Source organism: Dipodomys spectabilis, unplaced genomic scaffold (genome assembly GCF_019054845.1).
Source record: "Dipodomys spectabilis isolate Male_0828 unplaced genomic scaffold, ASM1905484v1 ptg000040l, whole genome shotgun sequence".
NCBI classification, from domain to species: domain Eukaryota; kingdom Metazoa; phylum Chordata; class Mammalia; order Rodentia; family Heteromyidae; genus Dipodomys; species Dipodomys spectabilis.
This window is the reverse complement of record NW_024870717.1, coordinates 2,500,233-2,515,317: the sequence shown is the minus strand read 5'-3', so window position 1 is coordinate 2,515,317 and position 15,085 is coordinate 2,500,233. Positions and strand designations below refer to the sequence as shown.

The 15,085-nt window shown below is 36.3% G+C and overlaps 1 pseudogene; it reads right to left on the bottom strand.

The window, feature by feature from the left end:
* Positions 1-1,698: 1,698 nt before the first annotated feature.
* LOC122106427 lies at positions 1,699-1,795 on the bottom strand (annotated as a pseudogene).
* Between the last annotated feature and the right edge of the window lie 13,290 nt (positions 1,796-15,085).

Genomic DNA, 15,085 nt, shown 5'->3' with positions numbered 1-15,085 from the left:
TCTCTCTCTTCCTCTCTCCCTTTCATGGTTCTCATAGATAATAAGATTGCTCCATAATTATCCTAATTTATTTTGCTTTTATATTTTTGGTTGCATCATTTCACTTTCTCCTCTGCCATTTCCCAATTCATTTACATAGAAAGCATTATTTCCTATTTTCTCATTCCTAGAATAAGCTGCTCATGAAGACACCACTAGTCCTCATTTTCATTCTGTACCTTTGAATACGGAGGAAAATCTTTCCTCTGCTCTCTACCAATTCCCTACTCTCCAGTTAGAATAATTTAGAATAGTAAAAATGAAAAAAGAGAAAATAAATAATAGTGAAAAAAAACAAATGCAGAAAATTCACCGGATTTTTCTGACCATTTCATCCAATGTGAACTATTGGGAAAATACATGGACAGCTCATTCTCACTGGCACTCAAAGTCTCTGGTTAGGCAATTGCTATGAAGTTGAAGAACAAGATGAAAAAGTGAGAAATGGTATCAGTTGCAAGAAAAAAATGGCGAAGGATTCAAGCAAATTTCTTCTTTGTTCTGTTGAAAATAACAGCCTTACTACAGTGCAGAGACGACTTTCCAAAAAGGCCACTCATGTGAATACTAGGGATGACGATGAGTATACCCCTCTTCATCGAGAAGCCTACAGTGGACACTTAGACATTGTCCATGACTTGGTGGCTCAAGGTAGATATTCCTGGAATAATTGTGAATGGCTGGACACCCCTGCACAGTACTTATATATGGAATAATACCACAGTGGCTTCTTTATTTCATCATGATACAGATAAAAAGCCCAAACTAAAGGCCTCTTGACCCCCTTGCATCTTGCTGCTGGGAATAGATATAGCAAAGATATGCTGGATCTCCTTCTGGTGAACCATTATTTCAAACCATGTCTGAAGCACAACTTGGAAGAAGCTGCATTTGATATTGCCAAAAGGATAAGTATGTATTACTACCTCTTTGAAGTTTTGGAAAGCTGTACAAATTGTTCTCCTAAGTCCTAATGATTCAGTTAAGTTTCTTAAATTTCAAAATTGCCAGTCCATCCTATGTGTCCATACAAAATATTTTCACAATACAAAGCAACAGCAATATCTTACTTTAAAAATTCATGGATTCCATGGTATTCTTCCAAGTGAATTGCCTGACTTTGATGTCAAAATATATTCGAGTTGTTTGTATACATCTATAATGATTTCTACAGAGTTTGTGATTTATTAAATCATAAATAATTTTAACTTATCTGTTGAAATGAGTAATACAGAAAGTAAAGATATTTCTGGTGCATGTCTGAAAAAAGTATATTTAAAAATATTTAGTATTCTGTTTGTGTAATGTCCATAACCTATTTCATTCTCTCCTAGATATAATACTTTGAATTCGACATTGTTTTATAATATATAGGTTCATTAATAAATGTATCCTTTCAGATTGCATTCCATATAGAAACAGTTTAAGATTCCTTTAATTCCTAGGTCCTTAAAGAATTTTATTTCTTTAGGATAAAATGACAATGTTATCTTATTTCAAAAGTTTTATAAAGGTTATGCTATGTAAAGGAATTTGTAAAAAGTGAAGATTGAATGATGTCAAACTAACTTTTATTTCTATGAATTACATGTATTCTTACACTTGTATATTTGTAATCAACTTTTTAATAACTTTTTAATTTCTTGCATCAGAAGAATGAAAAATATGCAATACTTCACAAATTTTCATATCATCCTTGTACAAGAGCCATGTAAATCTCTGTATTGTAATTTGGGTAGACGTGCTGCTGAAGCATGCAGTATCCTGGAAATTTAAGTAGTTAATGATGCAATCTTAAGACAGGCATATATCTTTGGTTGCCTATTTGTAAGAAGGAAACCTTATTGTTCCCAAAATTGCAGTTCATCTTATTTCTGTAAAATTCTGTGTATGGTGGAAAAAACTTATATTGTTTGTTCAATTGCTCACATTTGCAATTTTTTCAATGACTATTTTAAGTCTTTTTCATTTGAAATTGGATCATACTTTGCAGCCTTTATATCTAGGTCCAAAGATGATGGATTTTCAAGTACTTATTTGTTAACTGATTTAGCTTTGTGGAGATAATGGAGTCAAAGTAAGCCTTGCTTAAAAGCTACTTCTAAACTTCTGCAGCTTAAAATCTCCCAAATGAGGTCTTACTGGCACAAATGTCTCCCTGACCCTTTATCCTTGCTCCATGTAGGAACAGACCAACCAGAATCTTACCCTGACAGCATAGATTTTCTTATTGGAGCAAAACTAATCTGTTACAAGGGATCATAAAGAGACAAACAGTTCAGACAGTACTGTTCAGACTAGAAGGTATTTTTTCAAAATATAATTGTTTATTACACCCTAACATTTCAAAAGATGCTAAAGCCAAGAAGGTGAAAAAATTGTTCATATGTATGATTACCTAATGTATTGGCCTGTCTACCATCCAAGCAGGCAGGAACTTACACCACTGATTTTCTATCACCAAATATATTCCGTAGCTCCAAAAGAAGACCATATGTTTCTCCTCGTTATTAGGCCTTAAATTGGTAATGTTTTAATCACAGTGTTTCCTCTTGCCTCTAGGCTGTATATCTCGGAATGGTAAAGCTTTAGCTCTAATTCTACCAAACACTGAGGTAGAGGTAATGGAATAATACTTTAAAACCGTTGCCTCTTGTGGCTCAGTGGTAGAGTGCTTGCCTTGCATGTCTGAGGCCCTGGGTTTGATTCCTCATCACCACATAAGCAGAAAGAAAAAAAAAACTGTTGCCTTTGATACCCTTACCACAACAGAACAATGCCAAACATTTTCTAATATTATATATTATTATATATTTTATATTTATGTGCTGATTTTATATTTCACACAGTGAATCTTATTAGAATTAATTGATAATTTGAAAAATTAATTGATATTTATTCCAATAAATAGATTGGAATATAAATAATCAGGATTATAATATATATTAGAATATAAAAATTATCAGTGCAATGTTTTCGGTATAAACTTGTGATAACTTCTAAGTGTTCTTGGTCGTCTGAATTCACATGGTAAAAAAACAATGTTGTTTGCTTCTAATCTATAAGGGATTTTACTTTGCTGCTCTGTTTATTGTTTTAACTCGCTGGTCCCAAACTGTATTTCTCCATGTTTCTGAAGCATTCCTACTGATTATACTCAAATTTTTCTGATATGATGTCTAAAAGCTATTATTCTTCTACAGGATCCACGGGTCCTAGGATCCCAGGTCCCAGTTATCCGCATCATCAGATAACTAAGGCAAGAGTTCTCACCTACGTCCATGCAACATGCCAACAGAAAATAATTGAAGACCCATCTCAATTTCTCATTTTCTATATTTCAGGGCCCCAATTCCTTGAAATGCAGGAATTATCAGTAAGCAATTGGGAAATGCAAGGCAACTTAAAATGCAAGATGAAATCACAAAATGTGAAAGTACGTAATTCAAACTTTTAATTTTCAGATGACCATCATATATGATTGAACAAGACCACAAATGTCACTAGATCATTTGTAATACCCCTCTCCTAATGATTAATGAATAATTTCATTCCAGCATCAGCAGGCCAGAAAATAGTTCCTGGAACAATAGATCCATATTTGGTCTACCAATGCTAGGAATACTTGACATAAAGGTCAAATATAATTCAGAAAAACATTAATTGAGAAGATCCTTAGTGCTTCAAAACACTTGTACTTCAGTAAAACTTGGTTCTGTAGTATAAAAATGTTGTCATTGTCAAACAAATGATAACCTACATTTAATCTCCTGAAAGTATATTCCTTTTCAAATAAACTTTTAAAAATCACATTTGCCAAATGACACTTTACAAGTAGATGATATTTAGTGACATAAATAGTTTTTCAAGGGTAGGGAGCAAGTTACAATAGAGTTTATTTATTTACCCAGCATTAATGCCAAACAGGTTCATCCATTCATTAAAGTGTAGAAATTATACCCCCCATCATTTGTTTTTTCAGTAGGTGACTTCAAAAATTTGTTAAATAGATCAGCCTCCCATATTTCAAACCAAAACATTAGCTAACAAAGTAAATTTCATCACATACTAAGTACATTTTAAAAAATCACAAATAGTTCCCTTATCATATGGTGTTTTGTTTTCCCTATCTGTCTAACACAGTAAGAAATATGACTTTAAGTCTTGAATACGGGTACTCATCAGAGATTTGACAAACATAAAATCTTTCTTCTACTTCTATCATATTCCTCTACAATAGTAAATTTTAGTTTTCTTCTTTTTCCAAAACTTATTGGTAGTAGAAAATATTATCTCATGTAAAATAAAATAACCACAAACCACAGTGCAAAGCCATTTATAAAACTGGTACTTAGGAATACATTCTAAGCATTTTTTAAACTTTCTTGTTGACTACAGTTCATTAAGCTCTTCCAATCATGGGGGCAGTTAAGATCAATGCTAAGGGTTTCGAGCATCTTTTGAGCATTCAGGGAGTGTAACCCATCTTCCTTGACAGCGGCCCGGTATTTTTGGGTCATGGGGGTACCATTGGTTAGGTCGTGCAGATGTTCGGTGGACGTTTTCAGGGAACATGAACTGGGGTTCAATTATAGGCTTGGCTGTCGTTGCCATGGTAGATGTGGGGCCTGTGAACAACTGTTGAATTACAGGGGGAACAACGAGTTTTTGTTCTTGGGCAAACAAAGAGTTTTTGTTCTCTGCCCAAGGATACAAAATTTTCTGAGGAGAATTCCCAGGCTTGCCTAAACAGCCAAAAGAAGTGATTGGGCAGGCTTCCTGTGACTGATAGTGTGGGGGAGGTGGTTGTACAAGCGTAGCTGGCTGGCCCCCTGGGTCACCTGTTAGTGGAAGTTGTTGGTTATCTGTGTTCTTGCTGGAATTGTTTGCTGTGTCACAAGAAAGATGGGAGTGCTAAAGCAGCTTTGCAATTTTCCTTTTGTTCTGTTTCTTCTTGCAGCGAGGTGTTAAACGCTTGCAGAGTTTCCCCTTCTTCTTTCCCTGATAGACAGGCTTGAATAGCTACTACAATGGGGTAAAAGATTAGGGGCAGCTCAGAGCCGTCACGGACTTCCTTTTTATGAACTGCCTGAAGGATGAGGGTCCACCAGTCTGGATCCCAAATGGCCCCGGAGTCAATCCAGGGATACAATTCATTCACTATTTCCCATATTAATCTAGCTTCCTTTTGTAATACTTTTATCTGCCTGCTCCGGAGCAGGGCAACAAATGCTTGTGATTGAAGCTCTCCTGCTTCTGGGGGAAGGTTGCCCATGGAGGCACTAATTTTGCACTAGACCCTCGACCGTCCATCTGCAGAAAGCGATCGAGCCACCCATTGGGCACCACTTGTAGGGCTAGATCTCCAGCAGGAGGTAAGTATGAACGACTCACACAAGGAACACACGTTGGGAGAACAGGCTTATGCAGGTCTTGTTTATTTCTGCACAAGGGGGGGATTATATAGCCCCAGCTTTCCCAACCTCCTGAGTCCTTCCCAGCCAATTACTTAGTGGGGAGTTGATGTAAGGCACTTGTGATGGGCACTGCTTGGTGACAGGCACTGATTGGTCTTCCCGGGCTTGTAGGGAGCATGGACAGCTCATGGCTGGCAAGCTAGGCAGACATGCCTGTGGGTCACGTCTCTATTAGCAGGAAGTGTGCTTCAACTGCTACTCTAGCTGACTCAACCAGATCTGACCGGCTCTACCCACACTACATCTTCATGGTTTTCCTTTTAAAACTCTTTTATTTGGATGTGGAATTTATTTTCATGTCTTCATTCAATCTGTTCTGCATTGTAGTGAGCTAAATAGGCTCCATAAAATCACTTTAGGTAGCAAAAATATTAAGACAATGAATATCAAAAAGTTTGGCCTCCCTCCACTCCTGAAGTAAATATGCTTAGCTAGGGCTTCTAAGAATGAGTTTTCTCGCCTTTTCAATTTGCTCAATTATTTTCTGATCCCAAAACTTTTTGGCTTATTTAATAAGTGAAGTCCTCAATATTTCATGTTAATAAGGATGTTACATATTGTAAGCTACTATAAAATGTGAAATCATTGGTTTCAAGTATCCAATCAGATTTTTTTCTGTTGTTCAGTGCTTCAAGTGCAAAGACATTGTGGAAAGTATTACAAACAGAAAAGTGTAAACCCAATACCTTCTTTCAATGTTGAGGGCACTTTCTCCCTAAATATTTGGACCCAAATTATCTTTTTCAGAGAATTACTGTTTGGTAATTAAAGTCAATTCACAAATTTTGATGTCTTTTTTTTTAAAGAACTTTGAATTTAAATTCCACTACAACCTTGTTTCACACAGTAAGAGTAGATTTCCTGGGTAAGGACAATTCTCAAGGGAACCTACAGGATTTATAGAAAGGTTTCTGAGGTTTGTTTATTGTGAAAATGAGCCATCTTCACCCACATTGCTCCCTCTCAGCAAAGTCTCCATGGATTACTTTGCATGAACGCCTATTTTCCCAGGCAAATTTAAATTTTCATAATAGGCAAAGTTGTTAAAAAATTTGAACAAATAAAAATTTACCTGTTATAATTTTAAAACTCTTTTGAAATTCTTTTATTAGAACTGCGAATTCACCAATCCTAACCCCACCTTTACCATGAAAAACAGTTAACATGTTGTTTTCATGATATAGTGTCCATGAAACTATTATTTTCCAGTGGCTTTGTTATGCGTATATAAAACCACATAAGCTGATTCTGAGCAAAATGAACTCCAAGATATGAAAACGAGAATATTATTTGTGGTTGTTGTTTTTAATGTGCTATGTGATTTCTGTTTTCTTTGGGGTTTTTCCCCTGTGCTTTATTCCCTGCTGTATTTGATTTTGGTAGCCTGTGTATTGTGTATATATTTACGTTAATTAGAGAAGGGAAGAGGAACAAAAAAATGGTGAGACAAAGGACAAAGGCAAACCCATGCAATAGCAATACTCACAAGACAATATGTTGTAAATATACATTACAACTTGTGAGGAGTATTGGGGTGAAGGAAAACTGAAGAAAATCAGGGAAGGGGTATCAAGTTTGCAAAGTTATTTATTCATTACCTTAAAATTGCTGTAACCCCACTGTACATCACTTTGACAATAAAATTAAATTTAAAAAATAAGCTGCATGAAATAAAATTTCACTGTATTGGTATAGTAAATATTATTCTTTATGTAGTACCTTTTTCAAAATCAATACTGTTTGGCGTCTCATTTGAATTAACTATCCTTTTTAATCAGAGGACCATCAACTTGAATGCTATCTGACTAGACAATATTTTCACAATATACTTACCAATATTTTTAAAAAAGAATAAATATAGTACTTTCTCATACTAAAAGCGAAAACAATTTAATTCTATGGAATCCTATAACTTTTAAAAGTAAATAAGTTGTTAAGAAGACAGAATATATGTGTTCTTCAACATTCCAATGGCTAATAACTACTCATTTTCAAATTCAGAAGATTCCATACCTGAGAGATTCAAAACAGTACCGGCTTGCATGTTACGTAATTCTGCAATAGATGCATTTTTCCATGGGGTGTTACAGATTGAGAGTCAACAGAAAAATAACCACATTTTGGTTGAGGGTAAAACTATGTACCATAGGTAATAATTCTTCAAGAGTAAGCAATTGTTTATCACAGTAAGCTATTATTTTTATGACCACCAATCCCAATATTTATGACATAGAGTCATCCTAGTCCAACAGTTTTCAAATTTTAGGGTGCACCTCAAACTTCCCTTAATTCACATCATCAATAGCTTATCTCTATTGTGAAAAAAATACAACTCTGCTAATGTGATGCCATTCATGTTTTGGAAAGAAAACCACAATAAACTGGGTTGCATCATTTCCCCCCCACTGTTATTCTTGAGATGGGAACACTTGCAAATATTATTTATATTTATACTTTTTTAACTATCATATAAATTCTGGATGCTAAGGTCAGAAGATTACAGTTCAAAGCCCATCCAGGCAGGAAGATTCTCTAGATTCTTATCGTATAAACTTATCAGCAAAAGTCAGACACAAGTGGCATTGAGGTTGAAGGGGGAGAGCCTGAGCCTTGAGCATAAACAGGCTCAGACACAGTGTCCAGGCCCAGAGTTCAATCCCTAGGACAAACCAATAAAACAAAAACCAAAATAAAAAGAAACTTCAAAACTAACATTTTTCTCATTGTATACAGTGGCAAATAATTAAGGAAATTGCTTCCTGTGTTACATACAGGTAGAAGAAAGTAGATGTCACATGATTATTCTCTTCATACCATGTTATAACAAAGACTCCAAAAATTGCTCTTATTCTAAATTTATAAATTAATATCATCAATTTTTGGCAACTCTGTCTACACCATTCACATTATCATTTTATACATTAATTATTGGAATTATCTATTAACTAAGTTCTAATTATAACTCTCTTGAAAGAATATTCTAGGCAAATAGAATGCAAAATCATTTGTGAATTTGTCAATTAAACCCTCTACTTAAAAAGAAATTTTAGCATCCGATAGAATATGAAATTAAAAACAAAATCAAAATATTTATTTTAAATCTAAATTCTAATTTAGCAAGATCTTCAAAATCCTACATTAGACGAACTTTTCTATTTTTCTAGGCTTAAGTTGTTGTAATCCTACATCATTTCTTTGAGATACAACAGAATGATGATTATTTACTTTTTCAAATTTTGGATGGGAACCATGAGTCATTTTGCATCTAGGAATGATCTGTAATGAAGAGAGAATTTAAAACACAAGTGAGGATTAAGTATGAGTTGCATTTCAACAGAAAATTTGACTTCTCAAAACATAGTGACAAAATTAGCCCAAACATCCAGTTATGTATTCCTTTCTGGTTTTTTTTTTTTTTTTTATTAAGACAAAATTATACTACCTGGTCCAGGGAAGGTATCATTATGTAATTCCACTCTCTAGTCTCCTGTCTTAATCTCAGTGCTAGAATTCTAGGCTTGTATCACATTGCCCTGCCATAGTTTCTTGGTTTATTTAATCTAGATACAGACTACCAATTCTGAACTTCTCCAGGGATATTATACACCATAGTGACTGTTCAGACTGCTTATGTACTATTTTCAAAGATGTTCTCACACTTGACACAGGATATGAATATTTTCAGATGCACTTGCGGGGTCTCTGATTCATTCCTCCATGAATGCGATCCCTATAATAATGATTAATTGACTCTCTTACTATGTCTACGCAGTACCTATGTAATATTCTCAAACTTTTTTGAAGGAAGTTCACTTGAGGACTTTCTAATATTAAAAATTATCCCTTGATTCGAGTCTTAATCAGGATATATATTCTGTTGTTTTCTAACTTTTCTACACATTCTGAGAGTTGTTTCATTTGTGTATTTGTGTGTGCACATATAAGTGCCTCTGTGTGTTTGTGTATGTTTCTATGTATGCATGCAAAAGCCTCAACCTTTTATTCGGCAATCTTGCTCATAACTGGTATTCCACCACCTGAGCCATTCTTCCAATCCAGCTTTTGGCTGCTTTATTATATGTACTGTTGGAAAGACTGTTCTGCCCAAGCTGGATGCAAACTGAACTTCCCAGACTCCTTTTCATTCTAAGTTTTTTTTCTCCAGGAGTATCAACTTTTAAACTTCAAACATTTTTGTGAGGGTAATGTCTAAGCTGTAGCCCAGATTTTTAACTCAAGAATTCTTTTTTTTTGTTTGTTTTGGTGGGGGGGGTCCGGTCATGGGGACTGAACTCTGAGCTTGGGCGCTGTCCTTCAGCTCTTCATCTCAAGGCTAGCACTCTACCACTTGAGTCACAGCGCCACTTTTGGCTTTTTTCTTTTTTGCTTATGTGGTGCTGAGGAATCGAACCCTGGGCCTCATGCATGCAAGGCAACTGCTCTACCCCTGAGCCACTTTCCCAGCCCCTAACTCAAGAATTCTTATAAAGATAAATGAACACACACATTACTTATCCTCAGTTACACTGTTAGAAATGTGATCTAAGCTGGGTTGTGGTGAGATATGAGGATTGGGGTTCAAAGCAAGCCCAGGTATGAAAGACCCAGAGACTCTTTTCTCCAATTAACTAAAAGTAAACTGGAAATGGCACTGTGGATAAAGTGGTAGAGCATTAGCCTTGAGCTGAATAGAAGAGAGACAGCTCGCAGGCCCAGAGTTCAAGTGCCAAGACCACCGCCCACAAAAAAATATACATATACAAGTGAAGAAAAAAAAAAGAAATGTGATCTTAGCCACCAGTTCATTGCTAATATAATCCCTGCTCTCACAAGATGGACATTTTTTTTCAGTTAAATCCATGCTCATATATCTGACTTGCTTTGGGAACAATATTATTCTTCCATTCTACTTTCTACAAAATTGCATGATTAGCAAGCATGATTTAGAATGAGAGTGGCCTCATAATTCATGTTCCATGTAGGAGTCTTGCTTTCTGTATATCACTCCCATAAATCTACATACTGGACTTGGCTTTATTGTTTCAATGTTGTCTTATTTGTAGTTTGCTATATTGTATTGAAGCCTTATACTTAAACACAGAACTTCTCTTTCTCCTATTATTGCTATTGATTCCCTTACTGTTAGCTCATGTACATTTGGGAAATTATGAACAGCACATACACTCACAAAAAGAATGTTCTGAGAACCTTCTTCCCATTTAAAATTCGCCTTAATTTACAGAGAACTTACAAAGTTTGAACTCAATGTACTCATGTATAATGTATTTATAAGCAATATAAATTTCATATTTTCTATTTACTGTTTTGTCTCTGAAACACGTGTTACCTCAGGTCCAAAGGTGTCCTAGTGTTATTTCAGTGAATCCAGAAAGCATTCATTATATTTCAAGCAGCACCATCGATTGTTACTGGAAGTAACTGTTACTGGATGTGGAAAATGACCCCAGGAGAGGAATGGAACATAGAGGATTAACAAAGTTCAAGTTACCTTGTGCTTTCCTTTTTACTGTACAAGAAAAGTATCCCAAGACTTGAAGGAAACTCTGTCCCTGGCTTTTCCGAGTGTGTTCTTTACTCATATAAAATTTTTCTGTAAACTTCTAGTTGCGAGTATTACAAAAGGAAATAATGTACCATTTGACGACCAGCATAGAACAAAAGGAAATAACGTTGTTTTAAAAGTGTTCTCCTGCAAAGGAACAAAGAGGTTTTAAAGTGTCATATGGATGAACATTTCATCCCTGAGATGATTCTCTTGATGCAGGAGTCAGTTATCAATTCCTTTGGTCTGGTCCTGAGTTCTCCAGAGCAGTAAGGATTCCAAAAAAGCAGGATCCAGTGAGTATGATCAGCAAAAGGAGCCTCTTTTCAGACCAGTACTCTTTTAAGGAAGGTCCCAAAGAAATATCTGGGATTTTTGTTTGCTTGTTTGTTTAGTTTGTACTGGTTCTGGGGCTTGAATCCAGAGCCTGGATCCTGTCCCTGAACAGTTGTCTTTCCTGCCCACCTGCCCCCAAAGCTAGTACTCTACTGCTTGAGCCAAAACTCCACTTCTGGTTTTTTGTTGTTCAATTTACTATAAGAGTTGGACAGACTCTCCTGCCTGGTTTGGCTTTGAATTAAGATAATAAGAAAGCTAAGTGACATCAACTGTATAGACTTCTCTTTTGGAACAAGAAATGTTAGATGAAGTTTATTGTAAAGCTAATATATGACAATTTTTAAAGGAAGAGAATATGTCTAGCAAAGAAGCCATAACTTAAATAACTCAGCAAAAATAGGTGCACTGAATCATTTTGAAATTATTTTTTCTGCTTGGGAAGATTACTGATCTTGTCCGTCCTTTTGGGAAACTTAAAGTAATATTTGCACTTTTTGTTGGTTGTGGGGCTTGAACTCTGATCCTGGGGGCACTCCCTCAGCTCTTCAGCTCAAGTTGAGCGCTCTACCGCTTAAGCTACAGCAACACTTCCGGGTTTCTGGTGGTTAATTGAAGATAATGGTCTCATGGACATTCCTGACCAGGCTGGCTTTGAAATACAATCCTCTGGTCTCAACCTCCTGAGTAGCTAGGATTACAGGCGTGAACCACCAGCACCCAGCTCATATTTGCGCTTATGTGCACTGAATGACACTATGTAGAAAAATAATGGAAATTTAAATCAAATGATGGCATTGCAGCTTTTCACAAAATGTGAGGTAGCAATAAATATGTCCTCTTTTCCATGTTGTTTCATTAATGACTCATGAGCTATTGGACCCTTACATTAGCATCCTCTGTCATCTTTGTAGTTGTATTTAGTATCAGGAAATGTTCATAGAGGAATATAGAAGACTGAGATTTTTAGAAAGCAAAAAAGATAAGGTATGAAAGAACAGCACAGAAGGAGATACATTTATTACACAGAAATTAAGAAGTAGCCTAAGAGATTTAGAATGCTAAAGGCAATATGGAATAAGACTAGTTGATAACTATTTCTTCAATAACCAAAAATGGTTCTCTAAAACAATTTCTGGTATACCTTATTTACTGTCATTTGTTCATTAACTCTGGAATTATTCCTTCTCTTCTGTCACTACTGTTAATTTGTCTCTGCCGTTTTGGTGACATGAATGACCAAAAATATTTCCAAATCTCACTTAGACTACCCCTCTCATTGTGATTATCAGTGACCATTCAAAAACCTGGAAACTCTGAATTTCCAGAATTAATCTTCACCTGACTTGTAAGCACATTCAAGCCATTAATTGCTGTGACCTAATGAAAAAAACTTTTTTTTCAACACAATATCCTAATATAAGTAAAGTACATGAATTAGGGACTATAGTCAGGTGTCAGTGTGACAGACCAGCTTGGCCAGAGCACTGGGACCGATGGGACAGGGATCTCGGGATAGGTGGACAAGGAGTCAGCGAAGTGACAAATAGACACAGACTCAAAAGTGTTGCATCTGAGTGTATCTTTATTGAGGAGAATTAACATTTTTATACAGTGTGTGATTGTGACATAGATTCTTTGTTTATTTAAGCACTTAATCAATTTTTTTAAAGGCAAAGCATTGATGAATTACATGAAAATTGATGACTATCCCACCAACAGTTTAAGCTAAGTGGTGTGAAACAAGTCTAGCATATTGTTTAATAGAATGCGTCATCTATTCAGCCTTTTTATGTTTAATAATTAAGAAACCTAAGGCAGGGATGTACTTATATTGTACTCTTTTTATTTTTATTTTTATCCAACAATTTTCATCTTTATAAGCTCCTGTATAAGGAAATGGTTGTTCGGTTGGTTATATTTTGTGTGAAACCACCATCTATTCCCTATAACGGAAGTTGGACTAAACTTAATATTAACTGTTGGGAGAATCTTTCTTTTTCTTTTATAAACAGAGGTCCCTTGTTTTTAGAACTCTCTGAACTACTGGGATAACTCTTTCTAACTTAGTTTAATTCATTGATTTAGTCTGTTGGACATATCTGGAAATTTTAAGTCTATATATTTACTATGCGTGAGCTGCAAAACCGCTTGTGAAGTTGTAGGAGTTTCTGGAGGCAACTTAACATCAGATGATAGATTGATTGGGGCATTGCCCACATGTAAACTTTGGTCTTAGTCTTTATTACTTAGAGAAGCCATCTTTATTGGACTGGAAAGATACAACATGCTCTGTTCGCGGATCAGTAGAAAAATAGCCGAAACGAGAATAAAGGCAACGAATGTACAGCCAAGAAGAATATAGTAAAAATAAAGGTAGAGGCTATAAAGCTGCAGCGAAGTGTATGGGAAGCCTTGAACCATCACCCCCTCCCTGCAGGCATGCTTCCTTGAAGCTCTTTGTCTAACGTGATCTCTCACGCAGACTCCGCAGAAGGTGGCATGGCACTAACTGGCCACAGAAAGATGTACACTCAGCTGGAGATACCAGGAACCACTGGAAGTGCAGAAACTTAAGCGTTTGACTTTGTTTCTCTGGCCAGATACTATTCATTGAATTTTCAGCCCCTTATTCTGTTGCCGATGTCAAATAAGAAGCCATCTATCCACCACAGGCAGCTTTATTAGATGTTCAAATTGGTTATGGAAGTGCCCCGCTCACCTACTCCAGCCTCTCTTTGCAGAACCCAGCTAAGGACTCTTTGCAGACACATCCTCATGGCTGTTTTGCCTGCTGTGATCTCTGCTCCTTTCCAAATGCTTGCTTCAGCAGCTTCCCCTCCATTGTGCCTGTGCCTCTCGGACTGGGTTCCCATCGTGTTTGGATATTGAGCTGCTTGTTAGAGGAGGAAACAAGGGTTGTTGTGTACATTGGCAGGCCTGAACTGGCCTGGAGGCAGGACAGACGCTCTTCCAGTTGGGACTTGTCAGGGCACAGGGCAGGCATCCTGCCACTGGGCCCTGGGTAACTGTGGTGAGCAGCAGTCACACTGGAACTTCTCTTTCTCAGAGAACAACCGGTTAAGTCTAACCAGATTGTCTTCTCTAGGGAATCCGGTTCTTCACCAACTCCTGGGGGATGCCTGGGGCTTGAGTCTATGCCAGGCTCCACTCCTGTCCAGAACCTTTCATTCCAGAAGTTTCAACCAAGTGTATGTGCCATGACATGTCAGTATGGAGAAGCAATTTTATATTCCAAGTATGGGTTCCTTATTTTGTATTTATTAACTAAATGTTTTTTGCGTTTGTTTTGTTTTGGTTTGGTTTGTTTTTTTTCTAGTCAAGGGGCTTAAACTCAGGGCTAGGGAATAATTCCTGAATTTTTTTTTTGCTCAAGTCTATCACTCTACCACTTGAGGCACAGCACCATTTCCAGTGTTTTTCTTTTTATGTGGTACTGAGGAATTGAACTCAGGGTTTCATGCATGCAAGGCAATCACCATATCATGAAGCCACATTCCCAGAACCCTAAATGACTTTCTTAAGTTGACATTACATTTTCATTCCATAACTATGTACCATAATATTGGCCACATGCTAGAAAATGATGTAGAAAGAATACAATAAAATAAATGCAGTATGGCTAGATGGACAATGAATAACCCTCACA